This window comes from Podarcis cretensis (genome assembly GCF_951804945.1).
Source record: "Podarcis cretensis genome assembly, chromosome: 8".
Lineage (NCBI taxonomy): Eukaryota > Metazoa > Chordata > Lepidosauria > Squamata > Lacertidae > Podarcis > Podarcis cretensis.
In genome coordinates this window covers 7,650,509-7,668,552 of record NC_137177.1, presented here as the reverse complement: position 1 = coordinate 7,668,552, position 18,044 = coordinate 7,650,509, and the positions used below count along the sequence as shown (strand labels likewise).

At 47.6% G+C, this 18,044-nt stretch overlaps 1 protein-coding gene across 1 annotated transcript in view; it reads right to left on the bottom strand.

Moving 5' to 3' along the window:
• Positions 1-512: 512 nt before the first annotated feature.
• The window catches only part of FOXA3 (forkhead box A3), a 76,645-nt gene continuing 59,113 nt past the window's right edge, over positions 513-18,044 (bottom strand). Inside the window, exon 3 of the mRNA XM_079985626.1 lies at positions 513-534. The gene's annotated coding sequence lies outside the window, so the exon portion shown is untranslated. The remainder of the gene's footprint in view (positions 535-18,044) is intronic.

Below are 18,044 nucleotides of genomic sequence, written 5' to 3'. Positions count from 1 at the left end.
AAAAACATCATTGTGCAAGGATGGGTGACCAATGCAGGAAAAACACAGTTAAAGGATCCTGGGACTTAGAGTCTTAAGGAACCAGGTTTTTTGTTATGTTATGTTTTGTTTTTTTAAATCTCTAACACCCTCCAACATCTCTCCAGTGAAAATTGGGACGTCCTAAGGAAAAGCAGGACATTCAGGGATCAAATCAGAAACTGGGACGGCTCCTCTAAATCTGGGACGTCCCTGGAAAATAGGGACACCTGGAGGATCTGGTCCCGTCGGTGTAATTTAGTGGAAATGCTCTGTGGGGCCGGAGGAGGAAAAATGGGGGGTCGAGAAGGGTCAGTAGGCGGGGAGCTTGAAATGTCCCTATCTTCATCGGAGAAATGTTGGAGGGTATGTCCACAGTCAGGACCAGATTTAGGTTTGATGAGGCCCTAAGCTACTGAAGGTAATGGGGCCCTTTATATGTCCAGCTGTCCTTTGTCAACAACATATTGTCACTGTTTTTTGTGTTGAATATATGCTATATGGTAATTTATGGACCTCATAGGTATCTCAAGCCATTTGCGCATGTTGCCATGCAACCAGTCCATGCAGAATGTAGGCACCCTATATATAGAAAGGAGCAAACCAGTTATATTTTAGGGAGCAGGCTAGCAGGCGGGGCCCATGACTTACTGTATTTTTCGCTCTATAAGACTCACCAGACCATAAGACGCACCTAGTTTTTGGAGGAGGAAAACAAGGGAAAAAATATTCTGAATCCCAGAAGCCAGAACAGCAAGAGGGATCGCTGCGCAACGATCCCTCTTGCTGTTCTGGCTTCAGCGATAGCTGCGCAGCCTGCATTCGCTCCATGAGATGCACACACATTTCCCCTTACTTTTTAGGAGGCAAAAGGTGCGTCTTATAGAGTGAAAAATACGGTACGTCATAGGAGCCGACACAAAACAAAACACTGTTGCTGTATGTAGGTTTTATTTTATTTGTTTTTTATCTTATATTTTGGAAATGTACATCCAGGGTTTTTTTCCCCCTTTAATTTTTTTGGGGGCCCCCAAGAGAGTGGGGCCCTAAGCATAGCTGTCAACTTTCAGATTTGAAAATAAGGGATCAGCAGCCTCAAAAATAAGGGATCAGTAACCTCACCTGTCCCGAGGACAGTCTACGGGATATCTAACAATCCGGGATAGCAGCGGGAAACGGTGCTGGAATAAGGGAATTTCCCGCAAAAAAAGGGAAGGTTGACAACTATGTCCCTAAGTTATAGCTTGTTCAGCTTATACGTATATCCTGCGGTGCCCGGTCATCCTGGAGCAGACGGCAGGTTTTTCACCTGGTTCCGAGGGCATCGGAAAAACTCTCCCACAACCGTCGCTCCAATAACTTGAGAGATAGATGGCTGGTCCCTTCACGAGCGAACGGGGGGAACGGACGTGAGTTTAACTTTCCCTCGTGCCTGTTTTTGAGAACGCACCTTCTTCCACATCAACTGCGACCTTCTTTTCTCAAGAAGCCCCCTCCTTCGCGGCCGCCCTCCACCCGATGTCCATTTCCACCCCGGCTCTGTCCGTCTGAGTTGTCCTCGTGTCTTGCACCTTGGAAGGAAACTGGCAACACAAGACAGGAGCATCTTTATGCTCCTAGCCTGGAAGCCGAGGTCTTTGCACCCAGCCCACCCAGCCGGATACAAAGGCCCAAGTGTTTGGTGTCTCCCCCCCGTCCTGTTCTCCGAGGCCCAACGGCCTGGAAGAGACACAGGCCTCGGTGTTGATTTAATAATGTATGGATATATATAAAGCCGCTCCAAGCAACCAGGGCCAGGAGGCGGATGTTTTCAGGGAAACCGAGCGAGGATGTGAGGAAGGCTGGGCAGCCAAGGGACCAGCAACGCCGACGGGGTACATCGTCTGCTTTGCAAAAAATAAAAATATTTCTCGCCATGTGGTTCCCCCCCCCCCACTCCAGACGCCCGAGACGGTCTGCCTCCTAGGTCGCGGCGTTCCCAGGAACGAATCACAGACGGAGCTGAATTCCAACACTCGAAGGGGGCAGAGAAAAAAAAATCACCCGCCGTTCCCACCTGCCAAACTCCAATTGCCACCTTGGCAATCCCTTGCTGCCCGCCACCTGTCTGTAGTCCGTCTCGCCCGCTCTCCTCTTGCTCCCACAATCGCTGTCTCAGTGTCGGGTATTCAGTGTGAATATTATATTTAAACACAAGCCGTTGCCGCAGTTGCGTATTCTTATATAAGCAGCTATGTGTGTCGCGTAAGCTGCTGGGTGCTGGGTTCAAATGTCGCCTCAGCCACAAGCTTAGGGCAACCTCTGCTGTTTTCCTGCTGCTGCTTATACACCATACATTTACAGCACATTGAAAGCACAGTGTTTTCACCACAGGAATGCCTCTTTCTATATGAACCTACCCGGACCCTGAGACCATCTTCTGAGGCCCTCCTTTGTGTGCCTCCTCCGCGAGAGGTCCAGAGGGTGGCAACATGAGAACAGGGCCTTCTCTGTAGTGGCTCCCCGTCTGTGGAATGCTCTCCCCAGGGATGTTTACCTGGTGCCTTCATTATACACCTTTAGGTGCCAGGCAGAAACGTTCCTTTTTAACCAGGCCTTTGGTTGATCTGATTTACATCCTTTTAAAATATGCTTTTTTGTGGGAGGGGGGGCTATTGGGTGGTTGTTTATATTTTTATTAGGTATTTTATGGTTTTATATCTTGATTTTATTCCGTGAACTGCCCTGAGACCCCCGGGTATAGGAAGGTATAAAAGGTAAAGGGACCCCTGACCATTAGGTCCAGTCGTGACCGACTCTGGGGTTGCGGCGTTCATCTCGCTTTATTGGCCGAAGGAGCCGGCGTTTGTCCGCAGACAGCTTCTGGGTCATGTGGCCAGCATGACTAAGCCGCTTCTGGCGAACCAGAGCAGTGCAAGGAAACGCCATTTACCTTCCCACCAGAGTGATACCTATTTATCTACTTGCACTTTGACGTGCTTTCGAACTGCTAGGTGGGCAGGAACTAGGACCGAGCAACGGGAGCTCATCCTATCGCGGGGATTCGAACCGCCGACCTTCTGACTGGCAAGTCCTAGGCTCTGTGGTTTAACCCACAGCACCACCCACGTCCCATATAGGAAGGTATATAAATTCAATCAATCAATCAATCAATCAATCATAACGACAATACTTTGCTCCTCACAGAGCTACAACCCCCGGCATGCTGGACAAACTACAGTTTCCAGGGTTATGCAGCAGAAATTGTTGGCATCCGTCTGCCTCCGGAAACAATAGAGGAGTGCGCCTTTGGGGGTCTGGGGTATCACATGGGTGGACAAACAAATACCGTATTTTTTGCTCTATAAGACTCACTTTTTCCCTCCTAAAAAGTAAGGGGAAATGTGTGTGCGTCTTATGGAGCGAATGCAGGCTGTGCAGCTATCCCAGAAGCCAGAACAGCAAGAGGGATTGCTGCTTTCACTGCGCAGCGATCCCTCTTGCTGTTCTGGCTTCTGAGATTCAGAATATTTTTTTCTTGTTTTCCTCCTCCAAAAACTAGGTGCGTCTTGTGGTCTGGTGCGTCTTATAGAGCGAAAAATACGGTATGTGCTCTCCCAAGGCCGCATTCCCAGTAGGCAGGAGAAATAATGTGCTTTAAATGCATGATTTGTACACAACCCCTGGGTTCCTTCAGACCACCTGTTTATTTTAATATTTTAATGTTCCATTATTTTAATGTTCCATTTTATTTTTGTTTTTAAGTTGTAATCATTCATCTTGTTTTTATTATTGCCTGTAAGCCGCTCTGAGCCCGGCATTGGCTGGGGAGGGCGGGGTATAAATAAAAAATTATTATTATTATTATTATTATTATTATTATTATTCAGCATGTATCCTGATGTACTTACACAACACTAACATGGTTATTAGACCATGGGCTCCTCTGAATAATCTATTTACTGAGCATACATCCCCTGGACTTCCCTCATATTCCCATTTTGTTTTATTTCCATAGTACTCACCCTGCGTGTTGTTTCCCAAAATTTCCCCCATACATATAATCCTACTTTTTGTTATATACAATTGTGTTTGTTTATTCAAACCCTGCCAGTGAATCCAATTCTTTATGTTGGTTCTTCATATACGCTGTAAATGCTTCCCATTCTCTTGTAAAGTCTTTGTTATCCTTTTCATGCAATTTATCTGTTGATTTTGCCAGTTCTGCATATTCCATACATTTCCTATGCCATTGTTCTTTCGTTTTGTATTTCCTCTGTCTTCCAAGCTTGTGCTAATATAATTCTTGCCGCTGTTGTTGCATACATAAATAATTTCCAATTTTCTTTTTTTTAATCTAAAATTCCTGATTTGCTTGCACATAATTTAAGCCGTGGTTAGATTATATCCCACCCTTATTGAGCTTTCATTTAGCATTTTGTTGCTATATGCAGATATTATATGCAAGAAGGTTTTCCCTCAAGCTGCAAAATGTCCTGGCCCTGTTCCCAGGGAAGTCTGAGGATTGTACCTCTATGAGGGTAAGAGGGCGGGGGTCTTCGAACCACTCTCTGTACCCTTAACAAACCACAGTTCTCTGCCATACTGTGACCTGTCTCCCTTCTCACAGGAACAGCACTTGTCTCTCTCTCCTGCCTCTTTTAGCTCTCTCCCCCCTCCCCAAACCCTTTTAGGGATTCTCCCAAACGGATTTGACTCCAAATTTACTGGTGTCAGAATTTCGTCTGTATACATTAATTTTTTCACGTAGAAAGCAATATTTTCGACTTGACCCGAAACAAAGAAGTAAAAAAAAAGTTCCAGCCGTTGTTGACACAGCTTTATTTGGCTGCGGGCCTCGGTTCCCCTGTTTGGAGTTGCCCCACGCTCTCTGGTTTTGCGCGGGCGCAATTTTTAACGGCACAGGTTTTTTTGTTTTTTAATGTAGCCTGCCTTGAGTTTTTGCTGGGAGAAAGGCGGGGTGTGTAAAAGGAAGGGAAGGGCAGGAACGTGGCATGCCTCTGATTCCCTCAACCCGGTGGGCAAGTGGGCAAGGCCTATGCCAACTTTGGGGTGGGTGTGTGGAACTGCCTGAACAACAGACCCATCTGTGCTGGATGTGACGCGGGCAGGCCCAGGGCTGGTCTCTGGCTGGTGCGATAGCGGTGGCAGAAGCAGCAGCAGCAGCAGCAGCGGCAGCCCATGTGTGGGAGCATGAAAGGAGCCTTTGTAGTCTCTGGCTACAGGAGCCAGGGGAAAGGGCAGGGTGCCACTGTGCCCTCGTCCCTCCCCTCCCTCCATCCCGCCTGCCAGTTATTTATAACTGCGAGCCAGCAGCAGGTATTCCACGTCCCCACCCAGGCCACGGCCAGACCCAAGGCAAACTCACCTGATCCTCCCAGAGCTTCTGGATTGCCGGGTGCCTAAAATGAGGTTGGCACATCACCTACGATTCAAAGTGTTGGTGCTGACCTTTAAAGCCCTAAATGGCCTTGGTCCAGTATACCTGAAGGAGCGTCTCCACCCCCATCGTTCAGCCTGGACACTGAGGTCCAGCGCCAAGGGCCTTCTGGCGGTTCCCTCACTGCAAGAAGCCAAGTTACGCGGAACCAGGCAGAGGGCCTTCTCGGTAGTGGCACCCGCCCTGTGGAATGCCCTCCCATCAGGTGTCAAAGAGATAAAGAACTACCTGACATTTAGAAGACATCTGAAGGCAGCCCTGATTAGGGAAGTTTTTAAGGTGTGACATTTTAGTGTATTTTTAATCTTTATTGAAAGGCGCCCAGAGTGCCTGGGGAAACCCTGCCAGATGGGCAGGGTACAAATAATAAATTGTTGTTATTATTATTATTCCTACCATCTCCTTCTGGGGTCAGGTGTGCATGGAAGAATGGTGGCCACACACCCCAGAGCATGATCCTGGCTCGTGCAGTGCCATTCTCGTTGTCACGTACCGCAAAAATTGCTAGGAATTGGGACACCCCCCCCCCACCGGGGAAGAGCTGTGTTGTAGGTGCATCTATGGCGGTTAACAGATTGTGGTTGAATCCTGACAAGACAGAAGTACTGTTTTGGGGGGACAGGAGGTGGGTGGGCGTGGGGGACTCCCTGGTCCTGAATGGAGTAATTGTGCCCCTGAAGGACCAGGTGCGCAGCCTGGGAGTCATTTTGGACTCGCAGCTGTCCATGGAGGCGCAGGTCAATTCTGTGTCCAGGGCAGCTGTTTACCAGCTCCATCTGGTACGCAGGCTGAGACCCTCCCTGCCCGCAGACTGTCTCGCCAGAGTGGTGCATGCTCTAGTTATCTCATGCTTGGACTACTGCAATGCGCTCTATGTGGGGCTACCGTTGAAGGTGACCCAGAAACTGCAATTAATCCAGAATGCGGCAGCTAGACTGGTGACTGGGAGCAGCCGCCCAGACCATATAACACCAGTCCTGAAAGACCTACATTGGCTCCCAGTACATTTTCGAGCACAATTCGAAGTGTTGGTGCTGACCAGTATACCTGAAGGAGCATCTCCACCCCTATCGTTCTGCCCGGACACTGAGGTCCAGCGCTGAGGGCCTTCTGGTGGTTCCCTTGCTGTGAAAAGCCAAGTTACAGGGAACCAGGCAGAGGGCCTTCTCGGTGGTGGCACCTGCACTTTGACATGCTTTCAAACTGTTAGGTTGGCAGGAGCAGGGACCGAGCAACAGGAGCTCACCTCATAGTGCAGATTTGAACCACCGGCTTTCTGATCAGCAAGCCCTAGGCTCTGTGGTTTAGACCACAGCGCCACCCGTGTCCCTTTCGTGGAGGTTTTTAAGCAGAGGTTGGGTGGCCATCTGTCATGGATGCTTTAGCTGAGATTCCTGCATTGCAGGGGCTGGTCTGGATGACCCCAGGGGTCCCTTCCAGCTCTACGGTTCTGTTATTCTTTGGACCATAGCTTAAGCCTTCCCAATCTTTTCATGTTTGGTGACACACTTTGTAGACGCAGCGGCGTAGCGTGGGTTGTCAGCACCCGGGGCAAGGCAAGTAATTTGCGCCCCCTAACCCGGGGCGCAGGTGGCGCTGTGGGTTAAAGCCTCAGCGCCTAGGGCTTGCCAATCGAAAAGTCGGGGGTTCGAATCCCTGAGGCGGGGTGCGCTCCCGCTGCTCGGTCCCAGCGCCTGCCAACCTAGCAGTTCGAAAGCACCTCCGGGTGCAAGTAGATAAATAGGGACCGCTTACCAGCGGGAAGGTAAACGGCGTTTCCGTGTGCGGCTCTGGCTCTGGCCAGAGCAGCGATGTCATGCTGGCCACGTGACCCGGAAGTGTCTCCGGACAGCGCTGGCCCCTGGCCTCTTAAGTGAGATGGGCGCACAACCCCAGAATCTGTCAAGACTGGCCCGTACGGGCAGGGGTACCTTTACCTTTACCTTTAACCCGGGGCAAGGCAAGTAATTTGCGCCCCTAACCCCTAACCTGCCGCCGCTGCCAGCTTCTTCTTGCTGCTCCCCGGACTGGCCGGGTGTGGTTCTCTCCCGCGCTCAGCGCTGCGCTGGGCGGCCGCTGCACTGTCCCTCCCCCAGATAGTCCCTCCCTCCCTTGCTCTCTCTCCGCTCCGCACCGCAACGCACACCTGGCACCCTCCCCCTCCACAGTGGGCGGCGACCCGGCAGCTCCGGATCAGATTCGCACAGCCAGCACTGCAGTGAGAGAGAGTGAGTGAGCCAGGTAGGGGCAGAGAGCTGCAAGTGCGAGCACGCCCCCCCCCAAATGTTGCGCCCGGTGCGGCTGGCCCCCCCCTGCACCCCCCACGCTACACCACTGTGTAGACGTACATCATTTCGCGACACAGTAATTCAGTTTTACTAGCAAACCTGAAGGTTAAACTAACCCCTTTCTCACCCTGGGAGAAGTGCAGGGAGCATTTTTTGCGACACACCTATTTTTATTTCTTTCTTTGGTGATCACTCGTTGCCGAGTAAGATTGTCTTCCATAAATACGGTTTTAACAGTGAGTCTGTAAGTGACTGTGGAGGCCAATTCTGGATCCACACGTCCTTCCACAGTGGGGACATTGGTTCCCGGGCAGAAGTTGATCACGGTGAGGGTTTGCCAAGCCTGCCTTCCTCCTAGCGCATTTCTCCCTTTTGTCCTGAGTTCGAGTGTCTTCAAAGCCCATGACACCTTTGGCAAAGGCTGTTCTGTGCAGCTGGCACACGAATTCGTCACGATGCACAGTTTGGAAAGCTCTGGCGGAAGGTTTTGCAAAAGGGGCCCTTGGAATACAAAAAACCTTGTATAATAATAATAATAATAATAATAATAATAATACATAATGTTTTTCCTCCCAAGAAAACGGACTCCTGGCATGAACCCCCATGTAAACGATGACAAGCTGCAAACAAGGATCAAGGAAGGTGCATTCGTCATCGCTTGCTCTGGCGGAAGGTTTTGCAAAAGGGACCTTGTAATCCAAAAAACCTCGTATTATAATAATAATAATACAGTGGTACCTCGGGTTAAGTACTTAATTTGTTCCGGAGGTCCGTACTTAGCCTGAAACTATTCTTAACCTGAAGCACCACTTTAGCTAATGGGGCCTCCTGCTGCCGCCGCGCCGCCGGAGCACGATTTCTGTTCTCATCCTGAAGCAAAGTTCTTAACCTGAGGTAATATTTCCGGGTTAGCAGAGTCTGTAACCTGAAGCGTATGTAACCTGAAGCGTATATAACCTGAGGTACCATTGGAAGAAGAAGAAGAAGAAGAAGAAGAAGAAGAAGAAGAAGAAGACATAATGTTTTTCCTCCCAAGAAAACGGACTCCTGGCATGAACCCCCATGTAAACGATGACTAGCTCTAGACAAGGATCAAGGAAGGCTCATTCGTCATCGCTCCATTCATGAGCTGGGCGGTTTCCGACTTTTCCCACAGCCGTGGGACTTTATCGCCCAGGGCAAGAGGGCCGTATCCGGCTAGCCAAGGCGTTGCACCTGCTGTGTTTGGGCTCTGTTTGCCCTTGTAACGCACGGATGGGAAGGAAGAAGGAATCACCATCGTGGCAAAACAAACAGATTAAATTACACGGATGAGGGAGGCCACAGCCATGGGGGAGAGTGTGTCACTCATCGCCTCCGAGGCTCAACAAAAGGCCCAGGGGGCGTGGATCAGGATCTTGTGGATCCTGGTGGGAGTGGGTGGGTTCCTGGGATTTCCACCCAGTCACTTGAAACCTTTCCAGCCCCTAAGCCTCACAAATACTTTTGTGGGAGGCGTGTATGAACTGCCTCTCTGGGTTATCGTGAGGGCAAAAGGAGAGGGAGAGAAGCTTTGTCGAAATTCAGCTCATGGGAACGCTTGTTGAATTGTGTGGTTGTGGCTCCTGACGTTATTCAAGGGGGGCAATGGTGGGAAATTCTCACTCTGGTGGAATGCAATTTGTTCATTCATTCATTTATATGATGCTTTGCCACAAAAATGCACAAAACAGTAATAATAATGATAATGATAATGATAATGATAATGATAATGATAATGATAATGATAATAATAATAATAATAATAATAATAATAATAATGTTGTCTAAGTTGTAGACTATACTGACTTTGAATAAGTGTGACTTCCTGCTTCACAAACCCATGTTTTAAATTCTCGTGTGTGAGCAAAACTCACCTATTTTACATCTTCATTTTAAAAGGAGACAATACTGTAGGCACGAACATAGTTGTGTTTTTTGAACCCCATTTATAATTTCACAGCTGTGTTCATTCACTCCCAAGTTTTGGTTTTCCTTCTCACTTTGTGACCAAAAGCTCCCTTGTGCTGAACTTCTGTTCTTTTGTTGTTAACGTTCATTTTTCTCTTTGTGTATATTGCGTTTTTGTTTGGTAAAATTTAAGAAACTAAAACTCATCTACTTTCTTCTTCTTCTTCTTCTTCTTCTTCTTCTTCTTCTTCTTCTTCTTCTTCTTCTTCTTCTTCTAAAAAAACCCTTATACATAACCTAGATAAGAAACAAGTCATATTCCAAAACAACATATACACATCTAAAATAGTATTGCCATGTATTTGAATGCATTATAACATCGAATTGCTAAAGCATTACAGTTTTGCCTCGGGTTACATACGCTTCAGGTTACATACGCTTCAGGTTACAGACTCCACTAACCCAGAAATAGTGCTTCAGGTTAAGAACTTTGCTTCAGGATGAGAACAGAAATCGTGCTCTGGCGGCGCAGCAGCAGCAGGAGGCCCCATTAGCTAAAGTGATGCTTCAGGTTAAGAACAGTTTCAGGTTAAGTACAGACCTCCGGAACGAATTAAGTACTTAACCTGAGGTACCACTGTATATTCTTGTGTTTCTCTGACATTTAGCACCTTAGAGACCAACTAAGTTTGTTCTGGGTTTAAGCTTTCGTGTGCATGCACACTTCTTCAGATACACTGAAACAGAAGTTCTGTTTCAGTGTATCAGAAGAAGTGTGTATGCACACGAAATTTGCTACTGGACTATACTTAAATGTAGCGTCCCCCAACTCCCAGCCACTGTCACAATTTTGAATGAACATTTTATGAGCCCCATAATTGTGTATAGCTGGCCGGGACTCACGACTCACAGGTCGTACACAATTCTTCTTGTCCCAAGCTTTCTAGGAGAAGACCGCTGTTGACCACTGAATCATAACAAACCTCGAATTGGGTTTTCTGAGGACTAACGTTTGTTCTGATTTAGCGGTAAACAGCAGGTTTCCCTGGGGAAAGTGGCAGGAGTAAAATAAAAACCTCTCAAACCCATGCCTAGGAAGCACAGGACAAACAGAAATATGGCTGAGTCCCCACTCTCTTCCCAATTAAGGAAATTAATAAAGTCACTCCAAGTTGTTGAGAGTGAGTCTGTCGCCTTTGGGCTTCTTAGTGACTTTAGGTTGTATGTTAGTTAATCCTTGGTTGCCAAGTCCCCCAAAACTGGGTGCACAAATTCTGGATATTCCGCCCCGAACCATTTCCCCATTGCTACGCGATAATCAAATCCATAGATAACCCTAATCCCTAAAAGGTGCTTCCACATTACACCAGAACATATGGATAACAAGCCATTTAATATGGATAACAAGTCTTTAATCATGGAGGAGCAGATAACGAGACTTATCTCGCTAATAACATCAGCCCAAAACACGTCTGCCAGAGGACATGACCACCCCAGATGAAAATAGGAGTCTCCAAACCAGGTATGGGGAACCTCTGAGCCTCCAGGGGTTGATGAACTACAATTCCCATCAGCCCCAGCGACCATGGCCAGTGGCCAGGGATAATGGGGGTTGTAGCACCATGATGTACGGAGGGCGACAGGTTCCCAATTCCTGCTCTAAAGCCACATTTTCTCCAGCAGTCTGTTGACGCCTGCTCCCTGAAACTCACCCACTTTTTGATTTTATAATGTGCCAACGGCCATTGCTGCATTAAAACACTGTTTGCTGTGCCATTAATTTGATTTGAACTGATTTTATAATGAATTGATTTTAGAATGCTGTATTATTTTACTGGTGTTAGCTGCTCTGAGCCCGGCTTTGGCTGGGGAGGGCGGGATATAAATAACATTTATTATTATTATTGGGACGCAGGTGGCGCTGTGGGTTAAAGCCTCAGCGCCTAGGACTTGCCGATCGAAAGGTCGGCGGTTCGAATCCCCGCGGCGGGGTGCGCTCCCGCTGCTCGGTCCCAGCGCCTGCCAACCTAGCAGTTCGAAAGCACCTCCGGGTGCAAGTAGATAAATAGGGACCGCTTACCAGCGGGAAGGTAAACGGCGTTTCCGTGTGCGGCTCTGGCTCGCCAGAGCAGCGATGTCACGCTGGCCACGTGACCCGGAAGTGTCTCCGGACAGCGCTGGCCCCTGGCCTCTTAAGTGAGATGGGCGCACAACCCCAGAGTCTGTCAAGACTGGCCCGTACGGGCAGGGGTACCTTTACCTTTACTATTATTATTATTATTATTATTATTATTATTATTATTATTATTCTAGAATCATAGAACTGTAGAGTTGGAAGGGGCCACATGGGTCATTGAGTCCAACCCCCTACAATGCTAGGCTCTTTTGCCCAGCGTGGGACTTGAACCCACAGCCCAGAGATCAAGGGTCTTAGGCCCTACCAACTGGGATATCCCCGGAGTATGGGTATACAGGATCTAAAGCTCATCAACCAGTGAAGGCGGTGAAGGTCCTGTGTGAGTGTCTGGAGGCGGTTGGAGGATGGATGGCGGCTAATGGATTGAGGTTGAATCCTGACAAGACAGAAGTACTGTTTTTGGGGGACAGGGGGCGGGCAGGTGTGGGGGACTCCCTGGTCCTGAATGGGGTAACTGTGCCCCTGAAGGACCAGGTGCACAGCCTGGGAGTGATTTTGGACTCACTGCTGTCCATGGAGGCGCAGGTCAATTTTGTATCCAGGGCAGATGTCTACCAACTCCACCTGGTACGCAGGCTGAGACCCTACCTGTCCACAGACTGTCTCGCCAGAGTGGTGCATGCTCTAGTTATCTCCCGCTTGGACTACTGCAATGTGCTCTACGTGGGGCTACCTTTGAAGGTGACTCGGAAACTACAACTAATACAGAATGCAGCAGCTAGACTGGTGACTGGGGGCGGCCGCCGAGACCACATAACACCGGTCTTGAAAGACCTACATTGGCTCCCAGTACGTTTCCGAGCACAATTCAAAGTGCTGGTGTTGACCTTTAAAGCCCTAAACGGCCTCGGCCCAGTATACCTGAAGGAGCGTCTCCACCCCCATTGTTCTGTCCAGACGCTGAGGTCCAGCGCCGAGGGCCTTCTGGCGGTTCCCTCACTGCGAGAAGCCAAATTACAGGGAACCAGATAGAGGGACTTCACGGTAGTGGCCCCCGCCCTGTGGAACGCCCTCCCTTCAGATGTCAAAGCGATAAATAACTACCTGACATTCAGAAGACATCTTAAGGCAGCCCTGTTCAGGGAAGTTTTTAATCTGTGATATTTTTGTGTATTTTTGGTTTTTATGGAAGCCGCCCAGAGTGGCAGGGGAAACCCAGCCAGATGGGCGGGGTACAAATAATAAATTATTATTATTATTATTATTATTATTATTATTATTATTATTAAGGCGGTTTTAGGGTGGCACGACTGGTGCGGTCACACTGGGTGCTGCCAAAACAATGCCGTAGAATGAAACACAAGAGGCGCCCCTCCACATTTTAGTGCCGCACAGGGCACTGCTGAAATTTGAGAACCCCAAGTCTGCCACTGCCTCAACAAATAAAGCAGCTGTACACCAGTTTGGACACTGGTCCACCTAGGCCCGATGTGGGGGAACTTTGGCCCTCCTGAGCTTGATGAACTACAACTCCCAACACCCCTGGACATTGGCCGTGCTGTCTGGGTGAAATATACTCAGAGCCGAGTGTGGATTTCATGCTCTTTATTCAGCTCATAGTAGTGCGGAGTGAAAGTTCCCCCGAAATATCTGCTTTATATATACATTATTTACACAATGGGCCCCACGTGATTGGCTAATTCCGGGATTCTCCTGTAGGCCAATCAGGATGCGGATTCACTTCCACCTGGAGCTGGACTGGGTGGCTCCTGCGGACCAATCATACTGCTGCATTGTTCTAGGACCAATCAGACTGCTGCATTCTGAATCCTATTGTTCTAGGACCAATCAGACTGCTGCATTTTGGATCCTCTTCAACTCAGTACATAACACTGGGGCTGATGGGAATTGTAGTTCAGTAATATCTGGACGTCCAAAGGTATCCCACAACTGAGCATGCCAGAGTGGTGCATGCTCTAGTTATCTCCCGCTTGGACTACTGCAATGAGCTCTACCTTTGAAGGTGACCCGGAAACTACAACTAATCCAGAATGCGGCAGCTAGACTGGTGACTGGGAGCGGCTGCCTAGACCACAGAACATCGGTCCTGAAAGACCTACATCGGCTCCCAGTACGTTTCCGAGCACAATTCAAAGTGTTGGTGCTGACCTTTAAAGCCCTAAACGGCCTCAAAGGCCCAGTATACCTGAAGGAGCGTCTCCACCCCCATCGTCCAGCCCGGACAATGAGATCCAGCTCTGAAGGCCTTCTGGCAGTTCCCTCACTGCGAGAAGCCAAGTTACAGGGAACCAGGCGGAGGGCCTTCTTGGTGGTGGCGCCTGCCCTGTGGAACGCCCTCCCACCAGATGTCAAATAGATAAACAACTACCTGACATTTAGAAAACATCTGAAGGCAGCCATGTTTAGAGAAGCTTTCAATGTGTGACATTTTAATGTACTTTTAATCTTTGTTGGAAGCCGCCCAGAGTGACTGGGGAAACCTAGCCAGATAGGCAGGGTAATAATAATAATAATAATAATAATAATAATAATAATAATAATTGTTGTTGTTGTTGTTATCAAGGCCTTGCACGGTCTACTCTGAGGGGCCCCAGAGAAAAAAACCCAGGCAGAGATATTTTCTAATGTGTTCCGCTGCCCAAATTCTTTTAAAACCGGAGACCTCAAGCTCTGCTTTTGAACTACGGTCCCTAAGAAAGTGTATGGGTTGGGTTTTGTTGTTGCTCCTTCCCTTCAGGTTTAATGCTCTTATCTATGCACAAATGTGTGTCTTTCTAACTGGCTGATTGGTTCCTGGATTAAAACTGACTCAACTCCTCAGCTACGATTGGTTTAAGTGACGTTATCTATGCTGGCCCAGCAGTCTGTCTGCTGTCTGTCTGTCTACCTTCCTGTCTGTCTTGAAGCAAAGGGGTCCCGGCCTTCGAGGGTGCTGTGTTCCTAAAACATCAGCCGATTTAGTTATTTATGGCAATGCTAACTCAGTGGGGTGAATCTGCGGGTCAAACAGAAAGGCAGGTACTTTTGATAACACACCGTAGTGTTGCAGAGTGCAGATAAAAGGGGGTGCGCCCCCCCACTTTAAAGGTCCAATGCTACCATCCCCCAGCAAATCTCTCCAGTTTGTGTTTCTGCCTCAGACCTGAATGACAGGTGTGTTGGTGATGAATGTACATACTAAAAACACGTCTGCTCAGAAACTAGGGCAGCCTTATTTGGTATAACTAATTCAGCCAGGAGGAAGCGTCTTGCCAAAATTAATAACTTTTTAAAAAGTCTTGTTGATTTCAGTCATCGTAGGGAATACGTCTAACCCTTTCCCGCAGACTTGAACCTTCTGCTCTTCCTTGGGCTGGATCATGCCCTTTATATGTTGCTAGCAAGATGCCAATTCTTTTGAATCCATCTGTGTGCGTGAAAGGGAGGGAGGGAGCTTGTAGAAATGGCTTTAGGTTCAAGTTCATGGAGGTGGGGGTCAATCTATTCGTGATTAGAAGCCATTATGGACTATATCAGGGTGGGGTTATGTCCAAGGGATGAATGTGGCCCTCTTGACCTCTCTATGTGGCCCTTGGAACTCTCCCTAGGCCCCACCCCTTATCCCCAAGACACGCCCCTCAGTGGTTCTTTGCACTGTGTTTCTGCATGGCAGGAATGTGTCTATGAACTCTTGCAGAAACTAGCCTACTGTACAAAGGCTAAAATTTAAATGTGTGCTTCTGCAACAATGAACGTGCAGGGTTTTTAAAAATTGCTTTCATGGCCCTTCATGTGTTGTATGTTTCCGAGCACAATTCAAAGTGTTGGTGCTGACCTTTAAAGCCCTAAATGGCCTCGGTCCAGTATACCTGAAGGAGCGTCTCCACCTCCATCGTTCTGCCTGGACGCTGAGGTCCAGCGCCGAGGGCCTTCTGGTGGTTCCCTCATTGCGAGAAGTGAGGCTACAGGGAACCAGGCAGAGGGCCTTCTCGGTGGTGGCGCCCGCCCTGTGGAACGCCCTCCAATCAGATGTCAAGGAAATAAACAACTACCTGACATTTGAAGACATCTGAAGGCAGCCCTGTTCAGGGAAGTTTTTAATGTGTGACATTTTGATGTATTTTTAATCTTTGTTGGAAGCCGCCCAGAGTGGCTGGAGAAACCCAGTCAGATGGGCGGGGTACAAAAAATAAATTATTATTATTATTATTATTATTATTATTATTATTATTATTTCTTGATTTGGGCTCTTGATGCTATGGGGGTGTTGTCACATGTGTATCCGCTTTCAAAACTGTGCCTGCAAATGTTTTGGGGCAGTCACGCTATTAAGTGCCGGATTTATGTATAGGCTAAGTAGGCTGAAGCCTAGAGCCTCTAAATCTAGGGGGTCTTCCTAGCCCCCCGCCCCCCGCAGTCAGTCTCCCCTCTCCCAAAATTGCAAACCCAAGACATCATGCGAGGGCAGGGCAACTCGGGTCCAGCAACTATGAAACTTGAGGCCAGCCAGTGGGCACCACAGTTCAAGAAGGACACTGACAAACTGGAACGTGTCCAGAGGAGGGCAACCAAAATGGTCAAAGGCCTGGAAACAATGCCTTATGAGGAACGGCTAAGGGAGCTGGGCATGTTTAGCCTGGAGAAGAGGAGGTTAAGGGGTGATATGATAGCCATGTTCAAATATATAAAAGGATGTCACATAGAGGAGGGAGAAAGGTTGTTTTCTGCTGCTCCAGAGAAGCGGACACGGAGCAATGGATCCAAACTACAAGAAAAAAGATTCCACCTAAACATTAGGAAGAACTTCCTGACAGTAAGAGCTGTTTGACAGTGGAATTTGCTGCCCAGGAGTGTGGTGGAGTCTCCTTCTTTGGAGGTCTTTAAGCAGAGGCTTGACAACCATATGTCAGGAGTGCTCAGATGGTGTTTCCTGCTTGGCAGGGGGTTGGACTCGATGGCCCTTGTGGTCTCTTCCAACTCTATGATTCTATGATTCTATGACCCAACTTGAAATTTTTTTGTGGGGCCCTAGTTCACAAGCAAAGTCTGAAGAATCTTAAGAGATATAATTCTGTGTGCTAGGTCATTTTCACAAGGTCAGCAAAGCTCTTCAGAAATCAGACCTGTTATTGAGTTCTTGTGCAAGTTTGTATGGTTCACTTCTGGATTTTTAAAGGAAAATTAGAGAAGATTTTGATGAGCTTGAGAAACAAGCAAAAGCCAGCTTGCCAAATGTTAACTACAAAACAAGGAGACAAGGAGTGAGGGAACGGCAAAGAAATGACAGAAGTACACCTGATGCCTTAGATGCACTTTCTTCAAGAGATAAATTTAGGATAAAATCATTTATTCCTATATTAGATGTACTTGAAGCCAATTTAAAAAGAAGTACTGTGTACAGTGATGTTGCGCAATTGTTTTTCCATTCTTGCTAATCTGACAGCATCTAAGCAAGAAATTCAGCAAGGTGTTGAACTGTTGATGGATGCATACCTAGAAGATACTGACCTTAAACTTATTGATGAACTTTTGCACTTTCACCTGTACGTGAGACAAAGCCATGGATTTACAGCAGAGCACTCTCTGTCTCTTACAGGGCTTTATCAAATTATATACAAGAGAAAAAATTCAGATGGCCTTTCCTTATGTGGAAGCAATCTTGCGGCTATTTCTTAGCTTTACGGTCACTAACTGCTCGGGAGAGAGGAGTTTTTCAAGACTCAAAAGAATTAAAAACGAATTAAGGGCCACGATGTCTCAAGAGAGGTTGTCCGCACTGAGCATTCTGTACACTGAAAGTGACAAACTTAGACAAATTTTGATGAAGTTTTCTGGTGTCCTTTAGAGAGGAGAAATTGTGAATTGCAGAATTTTAAATACTCATCATCATCCTTGGGGCTTCACTCAATATATAATTTAGAATTAAATTCAAATCCCCTAAATAACAATTTATTTTTATTACTCTTGCTATATATATCCTCACCTCGCACCAAAAAGATGTTATCATTGGGCAGTTAATCATCATATGTGCTAAGTTTGCATTTTTACTTCCACATCTCCAGGCAGTTGTCTGCATTTGTTGTTTTCTTCTGGCAAAGTTTTGCTGGAGTCCAGTGGACTCTGAATATTATTTTCTGCTGAATAAGTCTTAGTCTTAAATCCATAGAAGCTATTTCTGTTGATTTTATACATGACTCCCATATATCATTTGTTATCTGTACCCCTAACTCTT